Here is a 23,783-nt window from a genome sequence, read left to right on the forward strand (position 1 = left end):
CAGATACACAATATCAAGGCTGTTAACCACTTGGGAATTTCGAGTTTCATGAATTCGGTGAGGAAACAGAATTGATTTGCATAGCTTGGTTTTAAAATTTGGGGGTCCACTGGAAGAAGATATTTGCTAATGACATATCCGATAAAGGGTTAGTATCCAAAATATATAAAGAACTTATAAAACTCAACACCCAAGGAACAAATAACCCAATTTAAAAATGGGCAGAAGGAAAAAAAATGGGCAGAAGATGTGAACAGACATCCCTCCAAAGAAGACATCCAGATGACCAACAGACATATGAAAAGATGCGCATCATCACTCACCATCAGGGAATTGCAAATCAAAACCACAATGAGCTACCACCTCACACCTGTCAGAATGGCTAAACTCAACAACACAAGAAACAACAGGTGTTGGTGAGGATGTGGAGAAAAAGGATCACTCATGCTATTGATCACTCAACTCACTGTTGGTAGGAATGCAAACTGGTACAGTCACTGTGGAAAACAGTATGGAGATGCCTTAAAAAGTTAAAAACAGGGCAACCCTTTCGGGTCCCCTTCCTCTTCGGGAGCTTTGTACTATCACTTTACTATCGCTCAATAAACCTTGCTTTGCTGCCCAGCACTCTGTCTGGTCTACCTCTTCATTCTTCTAAGTGGCGTGACCAAGAACCACGGGCACTGAAGGAGGAGGAAATCCTGTAACATTGCCAGTCTCCGTAACTGCAGGAGCTAATCCTTTATATTACATCTCTTTATATATATGTGTATATATATATATACACATATATATGATATGTTTATTAAACATGTACTATATATATAATATCCAAATGGTTCTGTTTCTGTGGAGAACTCTGACTCATACACTGTCCTTTACCTATGAGAAATATATATTGCTGTTGTTTCTGAGATTTGTAGAAACAGATACCTTCTTTCTTTTTGACTTTGTCTTCTCTGGTTTTGGCGTTTCAACTATATTGTGGTCTGGGAAAAAAAAAAAAGTTAAAAACAGAACTACCCTTTGATCCAGCAATCACACTACTATGTATTTACCCAAAGAATACAAAAAAAACATGAATTCAAAGGGATACATGTACCCCTATGTTTATTGCAGCATTATTTACAATAGCCAAATTACAGAAGAAGCCCAAGTGTCCATCAGTTGATGAATGGATGAAGAGGGTGTAGTGTACATATATACGATAGAATATTACTCAGTCCTACAAAAGAATGAAATCTTGCCATTTGCAGTGACATGGATGGAGCTAGAGAGCATGATGCTAAGTGAAATAAGTTCATCAGAGAAAGACAAATACCATATGATTTCAGTCATATGTGGAATTTAAGAAACAAATAAGCCAAGAAGGGAGAGGGGGTGTTTGGCTTGGAGAGGCGGCTCACCAGGCATCTTGTGACAGAGAAACAAACATAGAAAAATAATCATGGAAATGAAGAAGGAAAACCTGTACAAGATGAAAAGAACAGCAATAGCACTAGAAATTTCCAACAGGTAAGAAACTGGGAAACAAACCTCTAAAGTGCCAAAGAAAAATCTTGCAAATGTGTTTTTCAAATGTTCATTTCGTGTTAAAATAATCCAGTTTTAAAATGTGAAGATCATTAAAAATTAGAACTGTCATGCTTTCAGGCCTAATTATACCAGATGTCTTCTTGCTTATGTGATCTTAAAAACAACCCTACAGCTTTAGAATGCACCACTGTAAGAAAATTACCAAAAGAAATCACCAAGTGGTAGTACTGGCACAAGGCAGTTTCAATTACTTTCTGTTTATCTGTTTGTATTAAAAACCTGGTACACATACCTTTATTGGCAGAGTGTAGCTCTCCTTTCTTGATACATTTAATATACTGTTATTTTAAAAAATTAAAAGCCTCAACATCCCTATAATGACAACCCAGTCATTAACCTTCACAGAAAATTAAAGCCAATACAGACAATCTGTGTTGGCTTGACTTTAAAAGTAACTGTTAGGCTTTAGGAAATGAAATGTGTATATTTTCCAATTACACTTTATATGGACTCAGGCAATTGTCAAGTTTCAGGAAAAACAGATAAACCATTTCCAGCAGAGAAAATCAAATTACATGTAATAAAAGAATGGACGAGTCAAATGTTATCCCCAAATCTTAAAACACAGCACACATTTCTGCAATAGACAGATGTGAAATTTTATTTTTTGGAATGGGTGAATAGTCGAAGAGGAGTTTGCATGGTCTAGAATAAGCAGGCCAATTATACTTTTTTTTTTTTTAAGATTTTATTTATTCATTTGAGAGAGAGCGCGCATGCAAGAGAACACAAGCAGGGGAAGCAGCAGAGGGAGAGGGTGAAGCAGGCTCCCCACTGAGCAGGAAGCCTGACAACAGGGCTCCATCCCAGTATTCCAGGGACCATGATGCAAGCTGAAGGCCAATACTTAACCAACTGAGCCACCCAGGCACCCCCCAATTATACTTTTTAATAAGGCTGTGAAAGAGTAGGCATTTGTTTCTTGATGCTCCTTGTGGTTGGTTAATACGGTACTTTGTTCTTTAGGGAGAGCTCTAAGATGTGTCTTTACAGAGCTTCTAGTTCTATTTGTTTTCATGGAATGCAAATGATTAATTTGATTGATTTTCTTTAAAATGAAATGACCAGTAAACTAGAAATATTGCTTTGGGTATGGTTTAGAAAGTAGAAGTCTTCCTCCTGACTCTGCCACTAACTATGTGCAAGTCACTGGGTCTTGGTTGCCATGTTTTTAAATCAGAATTAAAGTATCATTCCTATCTACAGTACATGACTGCTACAGAGCTCAAATAAGACAGCCCACTTTGTTAACACTTAAATTCTTGAATAAATTAATGAGTGTGGTAGTACTTTAAAATCGTCAAGCCCTAAACAAATGCAAGATGTTATCTGCATCAACACAGCAGCACAATCTGTATTCCTAAAGGTTTAAGGAAAAAGAGAAAGCGTTCTATGGGGGAGATGCTTGCAGTGTGGCCCTGACCTATTCTGGGACCCCCACATAAACACTTGGGGTGTGCAGGTGTGCAAAACTTCACTTTGCCCAAGGCCACACACTCCCTGAAGTTACATTAAGGAAACCATTTGAATATAAAAGAATTAGAAAATGTTCTACTCATTTACTTTTAAAATTAAAAATAAGAAAAACAGAAATTTATTCAAGAAATATGAAACAGGGGCACCTGGGTGGCTCAGTCGGTTAAGCGTCCAACTGTTGATCTCAGCTCAGGTCCTGATCTCAGGGTTGTGAGTTCAAGCCCCACGGTGAGCGGGGAACCTACTTAAAAAAATAAATAAATAAATATAAAACAGGAGGCAGCAGAAAATAGTGGAAAGAGCATGGAAATCTGAGAGCCAGAAGACGTGGGCTCTGGTCCCTGTTCTCCCAGTAATTAATTGCAAAACTGCAACCAACAAGTGTCAAATGAGAGGGGTCTCTTAGAATACCTGTAGTGTCTTCTCCAGGTCAAGACACCATAGCACCAAATGAAATATAAGACATAGCCTAAAATACGCTTCAGTTTTTCTGTTATGGACAATTAAGGGAAAGAGGGAAACAGAGGAGACAATGTAACAGGTATCACAAGAGGAAGACAATGAAAGGTAAGGAAAAAGCACGGAGACCAAGGGGCAGTCACAAACGAATTCTGCTCCCAAACCCCCACCAAAAAATAAGAGTTGCATGAAGAGAGAAAAAGAGAAAGACACACTAATTTAAAAAAAAAAAAGTAGATACAGAAATGAAGATGCATAGAGATACTTTGGCAGAATAACGCTCTTATTTTGTTCATCCTCAAACCTTTAAACACAAAACTATCAAAAATGTGTAATGTTGTACTTCTGCATGAAAAGGCACACATGGCGCCAGTTCAAGGCATGTGCTCCACGAACCAAATACAGTCAAGTTAGAGACTGAAGATTACCTACCTCTGCCATGGCCTACTCATATTTTTGGGCAAAATGTGACTCAGTAATTTGAGATTTCACATCTCTGGGTCACTTCCAACCAAACAAGCCAAAGATGAACTTTCCTAAAACAGAAATGTATCCCAAGAATTTGTTTATGCATCAAAGCTTAGCTTTGATCCTGCTTCCAGATATGCAGGATTTAAATACTTTAACTTAATAGTTACCAATTATGTAAAGTGTAAGCCCCACATTGCCATTTAACATCCATACTGGGGATTTTCCTGTTAATCTTCTCTGTCTTGTGTAGAGGGCAATGGATGATGTAACTCCAGCACTCCCCTTTGAATTCCTCCCAGATGAGGCCCATCTGACCTTCTTCTGGCTTTTCTGAGCTTCAAGCCTCTATAGGAACTTATAGACTGGGGAGTTAATTTGCACTTTGCTACTAATCAACACAGGAGCGTAGACGGACCTCTGCTAAGCTTCAGACCAGCTGTTGCAGGGTGGTGAGTAACCCATCATTCACTTGGCCCAGACAACCCAGATCAAACAGAACAGGCAACACAACAGGTTCCCAATGTGTATTCCCATCTCTGTTACCAATGTGCTAGGAACTCTACAAAATTGTATGAATTTCCACATAAGTAAAGAGGAAACTGTTATTCACACCTTTCTCTGAAGGATTCATAGGAAGCTTTCCTTTCTTGTGGACCAAAAGAACTGGGAAGAAAACAAGCACAAGATTTTGCTGGTCTTGTTTGGCTTTAGCTAAGCCCTTAGACCTTTCTGTAGTTTGATTTCCATCTATGAAATGGAAATATAACAATCCCACCTCTTTCCGGCAACCGTGATAATGGAGAAATAAATAGTACAGTGGATAGGAAAGCACTTACAGCTCTCTAGAGGATGGGGGTTAGATCAATTCTGTCTGAAACATTCAACAAGTATAACAGCAACAACAATAACAAGCATGTGGATTTGTACAGTGTTTAATAGTTTATAGGATGTTTTAAATATATTATTTCATTAGCCCTTAAACCAAGGTGTGTGAAATAGGGAGGCCATTTTTTTGTTTCATTTGGCAAATGAAGAAACTGAGGCCCAGAGTAACCGAGTGACTTGCCCAAGATCAAAGAGCTAGTTGGCAGCAGAACACGTCTCCTTATAGGAAGTCTAGCACTCACTCCAGCAGATGTGCACCTGTGTATGAAGTTATCGCCTACTTCCTTTTCATGCCTTTCCTCCTCCAAGTAAAGCTTGCTTAGGAGAAGGTATCTTAATCAAGGCTTTCTAGGTCTCATTTACAGTTCTAGTCTATTATAAAGAGCTTAAATCTGTCTTCACATTCCTCTTCAGCCAATATCTGTGAACTCTAGGTCTGCTGAACCCCTGAATCATGCAAGCCTTAAAACATGTCAATACCACTGTTGATCAATTTCACTCTCTCTACTTGCCACCACATCATATCTGAGCCACAGGTCAGTTCCTTGGGTCTTTTACAAAATATACTGTCTTAGTCCACAGTTGCTATCCATCCATGACATTTTTATGGTGTTCCTCATTGAAATATCTATTGTTAAAACCACGACAGACGTAACAAGTATTCTTAAGGTGATTTCTTTCCAATAAGAATCTGCTAAGGCTTTGAACTCAGACAGGATGTGAGAACAGGCCAGGGTAACTTCAAACAGCAAACAAACATCTGTTCTCTTTTTTTTCCTACTGCTCAGTTTCCTTTATCAATGTTATTTATGTTGTTTTCCTCAAATTCCTAAAGAATAAACCAAGATGAAGGGTATTTTTTTCCCTTTGCTTTCTTTCAATTTATCCTCCTTGGGTCAGAAATCTCAGCACTTAAAATGGTGGGGAGTTCATCATGCCAGTTGTATATTCTGGTCTGAGTCATTCCACTGAATATAACCACCCTAGGCCATGCTGAACCACAGGATCAGGGCTCCCCTTTCCTCTGGAAGTCAGAGGAAGGGACCCAGAGAAAGGGAGAATGCTTCTTAAATAAAGTTAATGCTGAGGAGTGGCTCACTAGGCAAATCTGGAGATACTCGCCTGGATCTCCAGAACCTGAGCATCATACCCAGAAACTCCCTGTGTGGAGTATGGGTTCAGTCCCAGAGAATATAACTAGTACAAAGAGGAGACAGCATGTGCTACTCCACAGCAGGCATGATTTGTGATTCTAGCCTCCAGACTAAAGGCTATAGACTAGCTCTGGGCAGTGGAGCTGACAAATTTTATTCAGGACATAAATACTGAACACTACTATGCTCTACGTTGGGGCTAAGGGACAAATTCAGTTGCATGATCTCATTTAATCCTCACAACAACTCAGACACTGTTTATCCCCATTTTACAGATAAGAAAACTGAGCAGGAAGAGGCACCTGGGTGGCTCATTAGTTAAGCATCTGACTCTTGGTCTCAGCTCGGGTCTTGATCTCATGGTCATGAATTCAAGCCCTGCGTTGGGCTCCACACTGGGCATAGAGCCTACTTAAAAAAAAAAAAAAAAAAAAAAAAACCCTAAGCAGGAAGGGCAAATGACTTGTGTCAAAGTCACACAGACACCAAATAGTGATGCTCCCAATTGAAACTCAACTCCAAACCAAACATAGTACTCTGGCCTTCATAGCTGGCATACACACACACCCACACAAAACACAGGAGGTGACAGAAATGGAAACATATTTGGGCAACCTTATACAGTTAACAGAATGCTATCACATTCCCTTCCTTGTTAGCTCTAAAGACTAACGGCTGGGACAAATAAAGCACCCTGAGATGAAAAGAGGGCAAGGGCAGAGAGATCCATCTCTCTATGTCCTCTCAGGGACCCTGTTCCACTACAGACTTGTCCAGGTTGTTAAGAACTTGCACTAATATTCTGGGTTCTCTTTAATATTTTAGGATCTCAGGCTGATACTCAAGTCATTGGTGCATTTCCACTGAGCACAGATAAAAATCAAGGAAGATTAAACCCTACTAATTACTCACTGGAAGCCTCAGAGTCAAGTGCTTCCCGAGAACTGATGGCCAAAATAAGCTTAGAAAAAGCTCTTCTTACAATACTAACAAAATGGAACTTTCTCTAAACTATCCAGCATCTAATAAAACCAATGCCAGAAAGCAACAACTCTGCATTTCTCTACGTTGAGGCCTACTGACCCCCTTCTCTAGCCTTGCTCCTATTCCTCATAGTCTATAGCGTGGTCTTAAGAGTGAGCCTTTTTGGGGCACCTGGATGGCTCAGTCGTTAAGCGTCTTGCCTTCGGCTCAGGTCATGATCCCAGGGTCCTGGGATCAAGCCCCACATCGGGCTCCCTGCTCCGCAGGAAGCCTGCTTCTCCCTCTCCCACTCCCCCTGCTTGTGTTCCTGCTCTCACTGTGTCTCTCTCTGTCAAATAAATAAAGTCTTTAAAAAAAAAAAAGTGAGCCCTTTTTGTAAACCTTTCTCTCATCATTATACTGACTGCCTCCTCTGACATCTTTCTATATGTAATGTGCATACCTTTTACTGTCATCTACACTCTGAGAGAGAGAGAACACATGAGAGGGGATAGGGTCAGAGGACGAAGCAGACCCCCCCGCCGAGCAGGGAGCCCAATGCGGGACTCGATCCAGGGACTCCAGGATCATGACCTGAGCTGAAGGCAGTCGCTTAACCAACTGAGCCACCCAGGCGCCCTGTCATCTACACTCTGATGGGCCACTGGATATTTGGGGATACCATGTGCAAACTCAGCAGAGTGTCTCCATCTCTATCCATAATTCTCACTTGTATTAATTGCTGTTGAAAGGTATCCGCTGGTGTGCCTGGGTAGCTCAGTCAATTACACATCCGACTCTTGATTTCAGCCCAGATCATGATCTCAGGGTTGTGAGATCAAGCCCCACATCAGGTACCCCACTCAGCAAGGGCAGAGTCTACTTGAGATTCTCACTCTCCCTTTCCCTTGCCCCTACTCTCTCTCTCTCTCAAATAAATAATCTTTTTTTTTCGCATTTATTTTTTTTTAAGATTTTATTTATTTTGACAGAGAGAGAGAGAGACAGCGAGAGAGGGAAAACAAGCAGGGGGAGTGAGAGAGGGAGAAGCTGACTTTCCACTGAGCAGAGAGCCCAACTCGATCCCAGGACCCTGGGATCATGACCTGAGCTGAAGAAAGACACTTAACGACTGAGCCACCCAGGCGCCCCTCGCATTTATTTTTTTATTTAAATTCAATTAGCCAACACAATAAATAAATCTTAAAAAAAAAAAAAAAGGTTTCAGACGACTGTGAACCCCTATGGCTGAAAACCCAGTGTACCTCATGCCTACTGGGGTATTACATTGATCTGGCTGTTTTCTCTTCTGTTGTCTATGCCCTTCTTCCTGTACTACCACCCACCAATGAGCCTTTTCAGAACCTCTCTCTCCCCAATGACCTCTACACCCACGGTGTGGCCTGCATAGAGAACTGGCCCTCCAAAATGAAGCAGCTCATCTTTACCACCTTCATGTTTATGGTCCAGTACTGTGTCCCTCTGAGCTTCATCCTCATCTGCTATTTGAAGACTATTATCTGCCTCCACAGGAGAAATGAGAAGGAAGACAGAAAAAGGGAAACTGAGAGCCCGCTCAGTGAGAACAAGAGGATCAACACAATGTTGATCTCCATTGTAATGACCTTTGGAGCCTGCTGGCTGCCCCTGAACATCTTCAACGTTATTTTTGATTGGTGTCATGAGGTGCTGATGAGCTGTCACCATGACTTGGTATTTATAATTTGCCACTTGATTGCTATAGTTTCCACATGCATAAATCCTCTATTTTATGGCCTTCTCAACAAAAATTTCCAGAAGGACCTGGTAGTGCTTATTCACTATTGCTGGTGCTTTTCACCTCAGGAAAGACATAGAAAATGCTGCCATCTCCACTATGCACACAGATGAATCCATTAAGGTTGGCTCTTGCATCAACAGGTATATAAAATTGTTAACAATGGTAAAAATGTTCCTGAATGAAAGATTGAGAGGCAATGGCTGGCAATAGGACAAAATGCACAAAAAAGAAACCAGAACCAAAAAAAGAGAGCAACTTTATATTACTGAGTTTTGCTTTAGGCCAGACCTGTCTATGCCATATATCTGCCCAAAACACAGACACAGACACACACACACATGCGTGCGCGCACACACACACACCAGCCCTTTTCTCTTAGGAGAGTAACTCTTAATAACTCAACCTCGCTGCTTAGGATAAAGAATAACAGTGAGAAAGCCACAGAGGTAAGCAGCGCTGCTGGCTGGGGAACAAGGTCCCAGATGCTGCTGTTCAATGGGACACCCACAAAAGTTATTACTGACCATATGCCTAGTAAAAGCACTGCTATCCCGCTTTAGTGTTAAAGAAATTTCTTTTTCATATTTGGGAACTGTAACTTTCAATCAAGTAACCATTCAATTAATTAGCAAAATGAGAAAGCCCGCATCATAATTTATTAATTACCCAACAAAATAAGTTTGGACTGGAAGTTGAAGGAATAGTTTTAACTTCACATTAAAACCAAGTATTGTAGGGGCGCCTGGGTGGCTCAGTCGGTTAAGCGTCTGCCTTCAGCTCAGGTCATGATCCCAGGGTCCCGGGATTGAGCCCTGAATCGGGCTCCCTGCTCAGCGGGAAGCCTGCTTCTCCCTCTCCTTCTGCTGCTCCCCCTGCTTGTGCTCTCTTGTTCTCTCTCTGTCAAATAAATAAAAATAAAATCTTTAAAATAAATAAATAAATAAAAGTATTGTAATTATAATTACCTCCCATGCTTGAATCCAATTCTGTAGTTTATGGTAACATACGTTTTCTTCACCTAACAATGCTATCAGCACCACTAGAAATGACCACAAACTCTTTAGCACTCCAATGATGTCAGAAATCACATTAACTTATTTTTTTTAAGATTTAGTTATTTATTTGAGAGACAAAGAGAGTGGGCAGAGAGAGAGAAAGAAAATCTCAGGCAGACTCCCCACTGAGCATGAAGCCCACACAGAGCTCAATCCCACAACCCTGAGATCATGACCTGAGTCAAAACCAAAAGTTGGACACTCAACCGACTAAGCCACCCTGGCGCCCCCACATTCACTAACTTATTAATGGCCAATGTATATAGACCTTTAATTATGAAATGGCTTTTTCATCCCAAATTCTCTATGTGTATTAAATAGGGGTTATGATGCATCTATTATTGAGTCTGAGGGACTTCATCAGTAGCACTTTTATAATTAGCTCCAGATTTTTTAAACCTCTCATAAATCTTATGAGTTTTAAGTTTATGACTTAAATTTTAAAAAATACTGCTCATCCCCACAGTGTCACATAGAAGAACCAGACCGTTTTCAAAAAGAATACTAAGCTAGTGTTCAATCACCATTAGCTCAGGGATTTCTACTAAATCATGACCAGCTTTATCTCTTCCTTGGATAAATCTCCTTTATACTATTACATTTGAGCTACAGCTTATGTATCTGTTAAAAATGTAACTGTATCTGGGGCGCCTGGGTGGCTCAGATGGTTAAGCGTCTGCCTTCAGCTCAGGTCATGATCCCAGGGTCCTGGGATCGAGTCCCACATCGGGCTCCCTGCTCCTTGGGAGCCTGCTTCTCTCTCTCTCTCTCTGTCTCTCATGAATAAATAAATAAAATCTTAAAAAAAAATGTAACTGTATCTTCTTTCTTTTGAATAAAAGGTAATATTTCTCTGAATACCTGTGATTTTCCTATTGTATTTTTTTTCTTGCACATTAGCCTTTATGTTTTTCCCTCCTAAAAAATGTCTCCCTTCTCTCTACCTCTTCCTCTCCCTCCCTCCCTCTCCCTATCTTTTCCTTCCCCTTAGGATTTCTATTCTATCATTTGAAAAAAAAAAGGAACAACAAAAGCACTGCAGGACACCCAAATGGAAAAAAAAAATGTAACAGTTTCACAGCATCAGCTGCAAATAAAAGCTCTTGTCTAAAAACCAACTTCAGGGGCACCTGGGTGGCTCAGCCATTGGGCGGGCATCTGCCTTCAACTCAGGCCATGATCCCGGGGTCCTGGAATCGAGCCCTGCATCGGGCTCTCTGCTCCACGGGAAGCCTGCTTCTCCCTCTCCCACTCCCCCTGCTTGTGTTCCCTCTCTCGCTGTGTCTCTCTCTGTCAAATAAATAAAATCTTTATAAATAAATAAATAAATAAATAAATAAAAATAAATAAAAACCAACTTCAAATGGTACAGCTTAGAATTTTAAAGGTACAGGGCTGTGACCTCTTGGCCCAGAAAATAGGCAACTCTACCTAGATAACCCCTTCTATCTCTCCTGACAGATAGTGGTTAGTCCTATAATTAAGATCTAATAGGTTATTTCACTTACTTGGTAAAGACACACTAATTCTAGTTTCCATTACTAAAATAATTCTGACCAAATCACTAAAAGCAAAAAAAAGGCTTTCATCAACTCTGGTATCACCCCATCCGCTCATCCACACACATGCACTCAGGCTCCTCTAACCTTGACCCCCACCAAACCGAGCATTCAAAACAGATCTCCAATCTATGATTAAATATTATGGGGGTATTTCTGGCTCCATGCTAAGAGCTATTTCCTTCTATTAAACTGTTTTGTCTTTCTTCTAAATTTACCTTGAGCTTTAATGAAACAAAAGTCACTAATGTATAACTGTCAATAATAGTTTTTCCTGCGGTTATTTTTACCTCAAAAAAGTAGTGAATTAAATGTACTTTTTAATGCATGCCTTTCCCCTTAAGGGCCTTACATTCTGCAAGTAGTACAGGACAGGTCTATAAGCAATTACTTAAGAAGGTATGATGGACAGGGAAATGCAAATCAAAACCATAATGAGATATCACCTCATACCTATCAGAATGGCTAGAATCAAAAAGACAAGAAATATCAAGTGTTGGTGAGGATGTAGAGAAAAAGGAACCCTCTTGCACTGTTAGTTGAAATGCAACTTGGTGCAGCCATTGTGGAAAACAGTACGGAAGTTCCTCCAAAAATTAAAAAGAGAATTACCATACAATCCAGTAATTCCACTACTGGGTATTCACCCAAGGAAAACAAAAATGCTAATTCAAAAAGACACACGCACCCCTATGTTTTGTTTTGTTTTTTAAAGATTTTATTTATTTATTTGACAGAGAGAGAGCACAAGTAGGCAGAGCGGCAGGCAGAGGGAGAGGGAGAAGCAGGCTTCCTGCCGAGCAGGGAGCCCGATGCGGGGCTCGATCCCAGGACCCTGGGATCATGACCTGAGCCGAAGGCAGACGCTTAATGACTGAGCCACCCAGGCGCCCCGCACCCCTATGTTTATTGCAGCATTATGTACAATAGCCAAGATATGGAAGCAACCCAAGTATCTGTCTATAGATGAACAGATAAAGATGTGGTATATATGTACAATGGAATATTACTCAGCCATAAAAAAGAACGAGCTCTTCGGGTGCCTGGGTAGCTCAGTCAGTTAGGCGTCTGCCTTGGGCTCAGGTCATGATCTCCGGGTCCTGGGATTGAGCCCCGCGTCGGGCTCTCCGCTCAGTGGTGAGTCTGCTTCTCCCTCTCCCTCTGTGATCTCTCTCATTTTCACTCTCTCTCAAATAAATAAATAAAATCTTAAAAAAAAAAAAAATGAGATCTTGCCATTTGCAACATGGATGGACCTAGAGGTTATATATAATGCTAAGTGAAATAAGCCAGAGAAAGACAAATACCATATGATTTCACTCACATGTGGAATTTAAGAAACAAATGAACAAAGAATAAAACAGCTAAATAAACAAAAAAAAAACAGACTCCTACATACAGAGGATAAATTATTGGTTGCCAGAGGGGAGGTGGGTGGGGAGATAAGTGAAATAAATAAGGGGGATTAAGAGTATGCTTATCATAATAAGCACTGAGTAATGTACAGAATTCTTGAATCACTGTATTATACATTTGAAACTAATGTAATAGTATATATTAATTATACTGGAATTTAAAAATAAATAAAATTATTTATTATTTATAAAATTTAAAATATACATATATATGTAAGTAATTTAGATAATTCCAACAATTACGTGAAAGCAAATGGTTCATCCTTCAATAAATGTATTTCTGGCTTCTTTGTACTCTGAAAAAAAAGAGTATACCTATCATAATAAGCACTAAGTAATCTATAGAACTGTTAAATCATTATATTGTACACCTGAAACTAATATAACACTGCATATTAATTATATTTCAATAAAAAATACATTTTAAAAAAGTAAGATGTCCAAGTTATAATGTGTTACTGAATAAAAAATAGTAAGAAATAAAAAATAAAGACAAGAAAAGAAAGTATGATGGAAGTATAAACCAAGAGTTGTGGGGGCCCAACAGAGGTAAAAATTGTTTTTGAGAGGAAACAAGGAGAGATTTCAAGAAAGTCAACTTCCTGTTTTGTAGTATTTGTAGATCTGGTCCATCAGTCTGGTCTATTGTTGAGCCACTTGGTGAATGAAATAAGGCTTTCTTTTCTCACATGCCTGATGGGCCTGTATTCTCCCTTCTAGGAATCTGAGACCAGAACCTCATGATGTTTGCCAGATAGCCTTGGAAACACAATGTCCTCTGGTCGATGATCCAAAAATCCGCTCCTCCATCTCCTGACTGCAAATCATTCTGGACTGAGAGTAATGTTTCACATCTTTAATTGTTTCCAGAAAAGATGACTATCAGTGAGATGAATAAATACTTATGCCCTCAATTACTAAATTAACTATTCTGAATGTGTCCGTCCAGTTCACCAGAGTTGAATGGAAAAATGCTAAAACATCCTTACAACAAGTCCCCTAAGTTTTCTCTCTGCCTATTTCTAAAGATTACCCCAGGAATAATACCCAAACAATCTCTAACAGAGAGAATCAACAATATAAATAACTCAAAGAATACCCCAATGTGGTTTAAATGTGTATGGTGTGTACTTCTCTGCAATGGAAAATACGATATTCTGAAAAAGGTATAAATAACGTGACAGAGCAACATGCATGAGGCTTCAACTCAAAGAAGCTGCTTCCCCTCCCACTCCATGCTGAAGAGTGTATATATATATATATATATATACACACTCACACACACACACAATGGAAAGTCCTTACTATATACTTAGCACTGTATTAGATATAAAAAGAAAGTGTAAGAAACAGCTTTAAAGAGTTTACAATCTAGTTGAACTGTCAGAGTTCAGAATACAACAGAGGGGTAATTTGGTGTCTTGGTTCTGAAGGCTCTCCTTCTGGCTAAGGTGAAAGCTGCCTAAAGGAAAGTAGAGAGTCACTGAAGGCAGACTTAATAATAACGGAGCCCTCGATTTATCTCTATACCCCTAGTGAGAATATACTGGGCAAGAGAAGAGTAAGGATCCCCCGTGAGGGGAAGGGGGGAGTATGTCAAGGCTGAGATGCTCAGGAATTCCTACAATCCTCCCTGAAGTCATCTATGCAATAGATGTGCTCGTGCAATAAACTGGAGAATGAAGATGACAGATAATTCCAGTGGGCCAATGAAGGCAAGGAGGTCTCTTTCTGCTGTTTCTATGCCCAAATCAAATTCCTTCTTGAAGCTGGGATGGTGTTTCCCCTACTGGACAAGTGAAAAGATGGAGGCTGCTGGTGACAGGAACACATCCATCTGACATCTGGTTGTGGACTGTTTGCTGGGATTCTCTGTTTTAAATCTGTTCTTCTAACTGGATTGGGAACATTCACAGACCTTGGCCTACATCCATTATTCCTCCTGTACCAGCAGTCTACTGCCACCTCAGTATTTAAGATAGGACTAGGCAAGAAAAAAACATTTAATACGTACAGATTTTATTCATATTTTTTAAGATTCTATTTATCCACTTGTCAGAGAGAGAGAGAGAGCGCACGTGCACAAGCAGGGTGAGGGGCAGGCAGAGGCAGAGAGAGAAGCAGGCCTCCTGCTGAGCAAGGGGGGGTGGGACTTGCTCCCAGGACCCTGGGATCATGACATGAGCTGAAAGCAGACAATTAATCAACTGAGCCACCCAGGCATCCCTAATACATACAGATTTTAAAAGTTCTTTCTTAAAAAACCAGCTAGGCAGTAATTACTCACTTAGTGAATACCTGAATATTTTCAAACCTATGTTTTATTAATTATCCAATGAGAGTAGAAAGACATAATCCTAATTACATAGAGATTATGGTAATATCAAAGAACTGCAAAATCCTGAGTCCTTCGGGACTCAGTTTAAAATGTTAGGGTTGGGGCGCCTGGGTGGCTCAGTTGGTTAAGCGACTGCCTTCGGCTCAGGTCATGATCCTGGAGTCCCGGGATCAAGTCCCGCATCAGGCTCCCTGCTCGGCGGGGAGTCTGCTTCTCCCTCTGACCCTCCTCCCTCTCATGCTCTGTCTCTCACTCTCTCTCTCTCAAATAAATAAATAAAATCTTTTAAAAAAAAATGTTAGGGTTGTGAGGATCCCCTAGTCACTGTTCTCATGGCACCCCATGCATCTCTACCATGCAGAAGCCTGAAAGCCTATTTACATGTGTGCCTGCTCCACAGGACATGAACTCCCTGAAGGCAGGGACTGGGTCTTATTCACTGTAGTAGCTCCAGTGTCAACTAGAGCATCTGACACCAAGTGGGGAATCAATTAATATTTGCAAACGGTAGGAACAGAATAAATCTGAGGATAATAAATCTTTGCTTGGAAGTGGTATGTGCATCTGAATGGTATATGGGGCCTGTACTCCCTGGACTCAGTACCTGGAGAAGCAGAATGCAAAACTTCCATATGAACTATAATAGCCAGTGCTCAGAACTATGCAATGGCAAGAGGACAAATACAAACACACCTTGGTTCCAGGGGAGGCTCAAGGGCAAAGTGTACTTATTCGTGGCTCAAATGTTATTTGCCAATAACAGTTATGCCAGTAAGAGTCAGCTAACTAGGCAGATGCTAGGACTGAAAGAAAATGTTCTATTAACTTCCAATTAACTAAGTTGACAGGTTCTAGGAGCAAACACTTTTAAGAAATCAAAGGCCAGTCTTCCGGGGCAACCAGGCTCTTGGATAGCAGGCCCCATTATGACTCTATCAGAAGAAAAAAACAGACTATAAAAGGCCAAGGCAGGACAGAACTTTGTCTTTTTCAGTGAGTCAAATTCTTCTTCTCCATTAAGGGAACATAGAATCTAAAAACAAAAGCTACTGAGTTATTGATTTGGAGGCAGTCTTCCTTATTCAGACACCTTCTGGTTTTCTACAGCAGGAGTCCTTGACTCCCAAACACTGTTACAAGACAGCTATCTCCTGGTAATTCAAGTTTTACACCTTTCTACTTCCTGCCAAGTTTCTCAGTTTAAAAACAAAGACAAACGTGTGTGTGTGTGTGCGCACGCACGTGTGTGCACATTTGTGTATACCACCTAGAAAAATGTCTGAAATATTCCAAAATGTTAAGTGTTTATGCCCAAGGTGACAGGACTTTGGGGTGACCTATCTCTACTTCTTTCTTCCTTGTCTCATCTTGTCTTCTAACCTCTCTTCTTCTCTCATTCTTTTTGCCTATTTGCCTATCTATATTTTCTAAATATTCTATAAGAAACATGTATTATTTTTATAATGTTTTCAAATGGGAGATTAAAAAAAAAAGCAAAAACCAAAACATAAAACAAACAAAAAACCTAAGAATCCAAATCCAAAGTGCTTGACCATGAGGCAGCTGTTGTACAAGAAGTCAAGAAACAAGGGTCTACTATGTCAGTAAATACAAGAGTGAGAAAGACTGACATAATTCCCTGTCTTTGTGGCAGTCTATTAGAGATGATACTTTTTTTTTAATTTTTTATTTAAATTCAAGTTAGCTAACATAGAGTGTATTATTAGTTTCAGTGATAGAATTTAGTGATTCATCAGTTGCGTATGACACCCAGTGCTCATTACATCACATGCCCTCCTTAATGCCCATCATCCCGTTACCCCATACCTTCACCCACCTCCCCTCCAGCAACCCTCAGTTTCCTATAGTTGAGTCTCTTGTGATTTGCCTCCCTGTTTTCATCTTATTGTATTTTTCCTTCCCTTGCCCTATGTTCACCTGTTTTGCTTCTTAAATTCCAATATATAAGTGAAATCATATATTTGTCTTTCTCTGACTGACTTACTTTGCTTAGCATAATATCCTCTAGGTCCATCCACATCATTGCAAATGGCAAGATTTCTTTCTTTCTTTTTTTATTTTTAAAGATTTTATTTATTTATTTGACAGAGAGAGACACAACGAGAGAGGGAACACAAGCAGGGGGAGTGCGAGAGGGAGAAGCAGACTCCCCGCGGAGCAGGGAGCCCGATGTGGGGCTCGATCCCAGGACCCCGGGATCATGACCTGAGCCAAAGGCAGACGCTTAACGACTGAGCCATGCAGGCACCCCAAGATTTATTTCTTTTTGATGGCTGAGTAATATTGATACTTTTCTAAAAAGTAAATTATGGCAAGTAACAGAAAAAAATACAATATTATGAAGGCATTTAGCAGAAGAAACTAATGTCACCTGGGAAGAATGGGGACAGAAAGAAGATAAAGGAATCTTCCTGGAAGAAATAATTTTTAAACTGAGATCTAAAGGATGATTAGGATTTAGCCAGGGAGAGATGAGGCTGGTTATGCCCTTAAATGTTTTGTGATTCTGTGATTCTGTGTTCTAAGCTGTGTTACTGAATCACAGAGTCCAAAGGACCATCTGCCACTCCATCTTGTCTCTCTACTCATTAACTCACTTACTCCTAAAAACATTCTTGTGGCTAGATAATGCTACTTCAGTTTACAAGTGAGGAAAGTGTTAGTTAAGCAAGTTGCCTGAAGCTACACAGTGGTAAATCCTCATCTATCTAATCTAAAATCCCATCCTCCTTCATTCATCATTCAGTTATCATTTACTAAGTACCGCCAAGTTCCCTGCTAGACACTGGAGATGAATAGAACAGTAAGACTAAATCCTTGCTCTTGAGGAATGCACTGTTTGAGGGGGGACTGTAAGTCGCCAATTACAACATCATGATGTGTTTAGAAAGAGGCAGAGTGGGACTATGCCTTTTCATCAGAATCAAGTTCCCTAGCTCCCCTAGGAAACCCAGGAGGTACATGATCACTGACAAACACTATACAAATTGGGAAATTTGCAAAGCTGTAGCTGAAACCCAGCATCCCTGACTGGCACTGACCCACAGCTCTGTCTGCTGTACCATTAGGCGCTGCCACTCTGTTTAGTTGTAAATCTTCCAGGGGAATGCATGTCCAAATGGTACCCAGTCATCTTATTATGAAGAATAAGCATGCTCTCAGGCATCCCAAACTGATGAAGAACATCAGCAGTAGCATCACAGGCTCCTAAAAAAGACATGCATAAGCTAAATAATGCCTGCTGTAACCATGGGACACTTCCTGAAAATTTTCAGACAAAACCTCCTTACCCCAATGTCATCTGAAGAACACCCCTCTCTCTGATTTCTGGGAATTCAGAAAAGAAGTACAAAACCAAGATTTCAGAGTTGCTCCTGGAAAAGCTTCAACCAGGAGCTCTCAGAAACAGGTATTATATCTAATTTTGTAGTCTAACAAAAATGCAAGGTATCTAGCTTGGTAGAATTACTCTGGGATATATCTTACAATAATTCAGTAGAACCTAGACCTACAGCATTGTGTAGAGGAACCTCAATTCCTCCACAGAGCAAAAGAGGGAAAGAGCTCAAAGATCTCAGGTGTTTACTCATCCCTCTGAGAGGCCACAAGACACATCCACTTGCTCATACATTCAGACTTAGAATAAAATTGCCTCTGTGTTGGTGGGACATGGATTGTGAAACAATGTCCCTGGAAGCCAGGAGTCTTGGGACTTTCATCTCAATTCTTTCATGGACTTATTTTGTAACCTAAGCATGTGAACTCTTCTGTGCCTCAGTTTTGCCATCTATGAAAAGGGTTTCCCGCTATCCTCCTTTCTGGAAGAGATGTACAGATGATACTGGAACAGCATTCCCTCTGTACCCCCATGTTCCAATAGTTACCTCATGATATTGCTTGTAGGTGGGGAGAGATGGGCAGGAAAGGGAAACACATTATCCAAGCATAGTGGGAAAAGTTCAGGTTTTGAGCCATCCAGTGTTGGGCTTGAATCTTGGCCCTACCAGATACTAGCTGTGTGAATACAGGCAAACTTTATTAACATCTATGGCCCTAAAGTTATATCCATAAGAGAGAGAGTAATCCCTGCCCTGCAGGACCATTGTGAAAATTGAAGATAATATATGTACAGCGGCTGGACCAAGAAGGGACTAAAGAAATAGCAGCAATATTAAAATCTCTGACACCAACATAAACCTTGAGGAGATTGCTCTTCTATAAATTTACATGCATTAGACCCAGCCCACAGATCAGAGTTAGGCTGAAAATCTATGGAAAACTCTAAGTTCCTAAAGATAATAGGAGAAAAACATGAGATGATTTCAAATGCTTTCAGCATCCTTCCTCAATCCTGGTCATGTAGAAAAATATTCTCCAGCTTCACTCAGCCAAAGCCTTGGTATCATTCTGACAAGAAATCTCTTGTCATCCCCATGGGACCTGGTTTCACAACCTGACTACAAAATACTATGGGGAAGGGGGATGTGGATGGTTGAAGGAAGGGCTTGCAATTTTTTTTTTTAAGATTGTATTTATTTATTTGTCAGGAGATTGAGCACAAGTAGGCAGAGCGGCAGGCAGAGGGAGAGAGAGAAGTAGACTCCCCGCTGAGCAGGGAGCCTGATGCAGGGCTCGATCCCAGGACCCTGGGATCATGACCTGAGCCAAAGGCAGACACTTAACTGACTGAGCCACCCAGGCGCTCCAGGGCTTGCAATTTTAAATGTGTGGTTCAGGTGGGTTTCCCTGAGGTGACAGTTGATCCAAGACTTGAAGGAAGTAAGGAAACAAGACATGAGGACAGCTGAGAGAAAAGAGTCTAGGGAGAAGGTACAGTAAGTTCAAGGGCCCTGACGTAGGAGTAAGCCTGGTGGATTCAAGGAATAGCAGGGAGACTGACACAGTGGGAGGGAGGGGAGAATAGAGGATGAGGTCCTAGAGGTGAGAGACCTCACAATATGGTGTCTAAAGTGATGGTCCTCTCTTAGGCCTCAGTTCTTCCTTCTAAAAACTAGGCAGAACTACTGAGTATTTACCCCAAAGATACAAAAGTTGGGATCCGAAGGGGTACGTGCACCCTGATGTTTATAGCAGCAATGTCCACAATAGCCAAACTGTGGAAAGAGCCAAGATGTCCATCGACAGAGGAATGGATAAAGAAGATGTGGTATATATATACATTGGAATATTATGCAGCCATCAAAAGGAATGAGATCTTGCCATTTGCAACGATGTGGATGGAACTGGAGGGTATTATGCTGAGCGAAGTAAGTCAGAGAAAGACATGTATCATATGACCTCACTGATATGAGGAATTCTTAATCTCAGGAAACAAACTGAGGGTTGCTGGGGGCGGGGGAGGGATGGGGTGGCTGGGTGATAGACATTGGGGAGGATATGTGCTATGGTGAGCGCTGTGAAGTGTGCAAGACTGTTGAATCACAGATCTGTACCTCTGAAACAAATAATGCAATATATGTTAAGAAAAAAAAAAGAAGAAGAAGATAGCAGGAGGGGAAAAATGAAGGGGGGGAATCGGAGGGGAGGATGAACCATGAGAGATGATGGACTCTGAAAAACAAACTGAGGGTTCTAGAGGGGAGGGGTGTGGGAGGATGGGTTAGCCTGGTGATGGGTATTAAAGAGGGCATGTTCTGCATGGAGTGTTATGCACAAACAATGAAGCATGGAACACTACATCAAAAACTAATGATGTAATGTATGGTGATTAACATAACAATAAAAATTTTAAAAAAAATAAATAAAAATAAAACTAGGCAGAAAGAGAATACTCAAGAACAAGGTACTTGAAAAGGGTAAAACAAAAAGACAACATAGTGAACAAATTAATGGACTGGGAATTGGAAGACATGAGTTCGAGGCCTGGATCTAACACAAATGAGCTAGGTAGCCTTGCAAAAGTCACTTCACTTCTCCAAGCCTGTTTTCTTACCTGTAAAATGGAAGGATCCAGGCTAATAGAGATTTTTTTAATCTGAAAAATTACATATATTCTTCAACAAATAGCTGGACCAACTGGATATCCATTAGAAAAAAAGGGGGGGGGTTCATTCATACCTCATACAATATAAAAACTCAAATGGATCATAAACCTATATGTAAATTTTAAAGTCATAAAACTAAGAAAAAAGAAAAAAGACCAATAGACTTGCTTCAAAATGCACTATGAAGCACAATAAAGCAAAGTGCAATTAAACGAGGAAAAAAAATAAAGTTATAAAACTTATAGAAGAAAATACAGGGCAAAAAACACTGCGACCTTGGGTTACACAAAGATTTCTCAGATATAACACCAAGAGTATAGGCCTTTAAGGAAGAAATTGATAATATGGACTTCATCAAAATTTAAAACTTCTGCTCTTGAAAGACACTAATAAGAGAATGAAAAGACAAGCCAAACAGGGGCGCCTGGGTGGCTCAGTCAGTCAAGTGTCTGCCTTCGACTCAGGTCATGATCCCAGGGTCCTGGGGTCAAGCCCTGAATCGGGCTCCCTGCTCATCTAGGAGTCTGTTCCTCCCTCTGCCTCTACACCACCTCGACTTGTGCTCTCTCTCTCAAATAAATAAATAAAATCTTAAAAAAAAAAAAAAAGGATTTGTGTCCAAAATAAAGAACTTTCAAAACTCAGTAACAAGAAAACAACCCAATTTTTTAATGGGCAAACAACTGAAAAGACATTTCACCAAAAAAGACCTGCAGATGGCAAATAAGCACATGAAAAGATGCTCAGGCTCATTAGTCACTAGGGAAATCTAAATGAAAACCACAAAATACTAACTACTACACATTTTATTAGAGTGGCTAAAATTAAAAAGATTGACACATACCAAGAGTGGCGAGGATGTGGATGAATTGAATCCTCATAAGATGCTGATGGGATCAGAAATAACACAACCACTTTACAAAACAGTTTGACATGTTCTTTTCTTTTTTTTTTTTTAATGTTTACTTTTTTTTTTTTTTTTTTTTTATTTATTTATTTGACAGAGAAAGACACAGCGAGAGAGGGAACACAAGCAGGGGGGAGTGGGAGAGGGAGAAGCAGGCTCCCCGCCGAGCAGGGAGCCCGATGCGGGACTCGATCCAGGGACTCCAGGATCATGACCTGAGCCAAAGGCAGTCGCTTAACCAACTGAGCCACCCAGGCGCCCCAGTTTGACATGTTCTTACAAATTAAAAAGACAACTTCCATTTGATCCAGTTACTCCACTCCTAGGTGTTTACCTGCCCAAAATAAAAGCATATGCCCACACAAAGACTTGTACATGAATGTTCATAACAGCTTTATGTGTAATAGCCAAAAACCAGAGCAATCCAAGGTCCATCAACAGGCAAATGAATAAATAAACCATGGTATATTTATATAATGTAATACTACTCAGGAATAAAACAGAATGAGCTATAGATACTACAACATGGATGACTCTCAAAATAATTATGCTGAGTAAAAGAAGCCAGACACCCCCCCTCCAAAGAAAATGAAGTACAAACTGCATGTGTCACTTTTATAGAATTCTAGAGAATGCAAATTAATCTCTAGGGACAGAAAGCAAATCTGAGGTTGTCTGAAGACAAGGGTGGGAGGATATAAGAGAGGTATTACATAGGGACATGAGAAAACTGGGAGTAATGGATATGTTGATTATCTTGATTTTGGTAATGGCTTCATAAGTACATATACATGTCAAAACTTATCAAATTATACACTTTAAAATATGCAGTTTATTGTATGTCAACATACCACAATAAAGCTGTAAAAAGATTTTTTTCAGATTGATTGATTTGAGAGAGTACACAGGGAAGAGGGGCAGAGGGGGAAGGAGAGAGAATCTTAAGCAGACTTGATCTCAATGCGCAACGCAGGGCTTGATCTCGAGACCCCAAAATCATAACCCAGCTGAAACCAAGAATCAGATGCTTAACTGACTGCACCACCCAGGTGCCCCTATAAAAAAAACTTTTTTAAGAAACACAAAGTATTTACTCCAACTCAAGTCAGCAAACTTTACTAAGCATCTACCCTGCAGCAAGAGCTTTGTCAGGTACATGAGAGGCAGAGACAAATGAGACCAGGTTATTGACCTCAAGGCACTGACAGCCTCGAGGGAGGAAGCTTTAAAGCAATTTCCCATGCACCCTGCACTATCACCATCCTATGTGGAAGGGAACAAGAACAGCCTCTGTGAGTGTTAAACACGGATCAGAGTTAACTCTCTTCCCTCTCTCACCCTAGAATCTTCAACCCACAAATTGAGAACATTCTTACTCTCCCCTCTCAGAACTTTAGAATGTCAGGGCTAGAACAGTTTACAGAGAGGACTGAGGCTCAGGGGGAAAGGGACTTGCTATCCACCACAAAGCTAGTCAGTAGCAGAATTAAATGAGAAGGCCGGTGAGAAGTATTTTTAGAGTAAGTTACATTAAGACAATATGTATTCTCTAACTGAACTGACAGTGATTAATGGCTGAGATTCTCAAATTCACACAGAGGCCTCAAATGAAATGAAGCTGCATGAGCTGACTTCTTCCTACATAGTGAGTCTTCAAAGAAATTCTATGAACAATCAGCCTCAGAGCACGTGAAACTTC

General features: G+C 40.4%; 1 protein-coding gene across 3 annotated transcripts in view; it reads right to left on the reverse strand.

Annotated features, from left to right (window-relative positions):
- Positions 1–23,783, reverse strand: part of KLHL3 (kelch like family member 3) — a 279,538-nt gene that overhangs the window by 189,310 nt on the left and 66,445 nt on the right. Inside the window, exons 1-2 of one of the 3 annotated variants that reach the window (XM_035014194.1) lie at positions 6,344–6,355; positions 934–989 (exon numbers count right to left, since the gene is read on the reverse strand). The gene's annotated coding sequence lies outside the window, so the exon portion shown is untranslated. Of the gene's footprint in view, positions 1–933; positions 990–3,218; positions 3,259–6,343; positions 6,356–23,783 lie in introns of those variants that run through there. The other 2 variants (XM_035014192.1, XM_035014193.1) reach the window with 2 other exon arrangements.

The sequence above is a fragment of the Mirounga leonina genome, unplaced genomic scaffold (genome assembly GCF_011800145.1).
Source record: "Mirounga leonina isolate KUSES-001 unplaced genomic scaffold, KU_Mleo_1.0 Mir_168, whole genome shotgun sequence".
In the NCBI taxonomy this organism is placed as follows: domain Eukaryota; kingdom Metazoa; phylum Chordata; class Mammalia; order Carnivora; family Phocidae; genus Mirounga; species Mirounga leonina.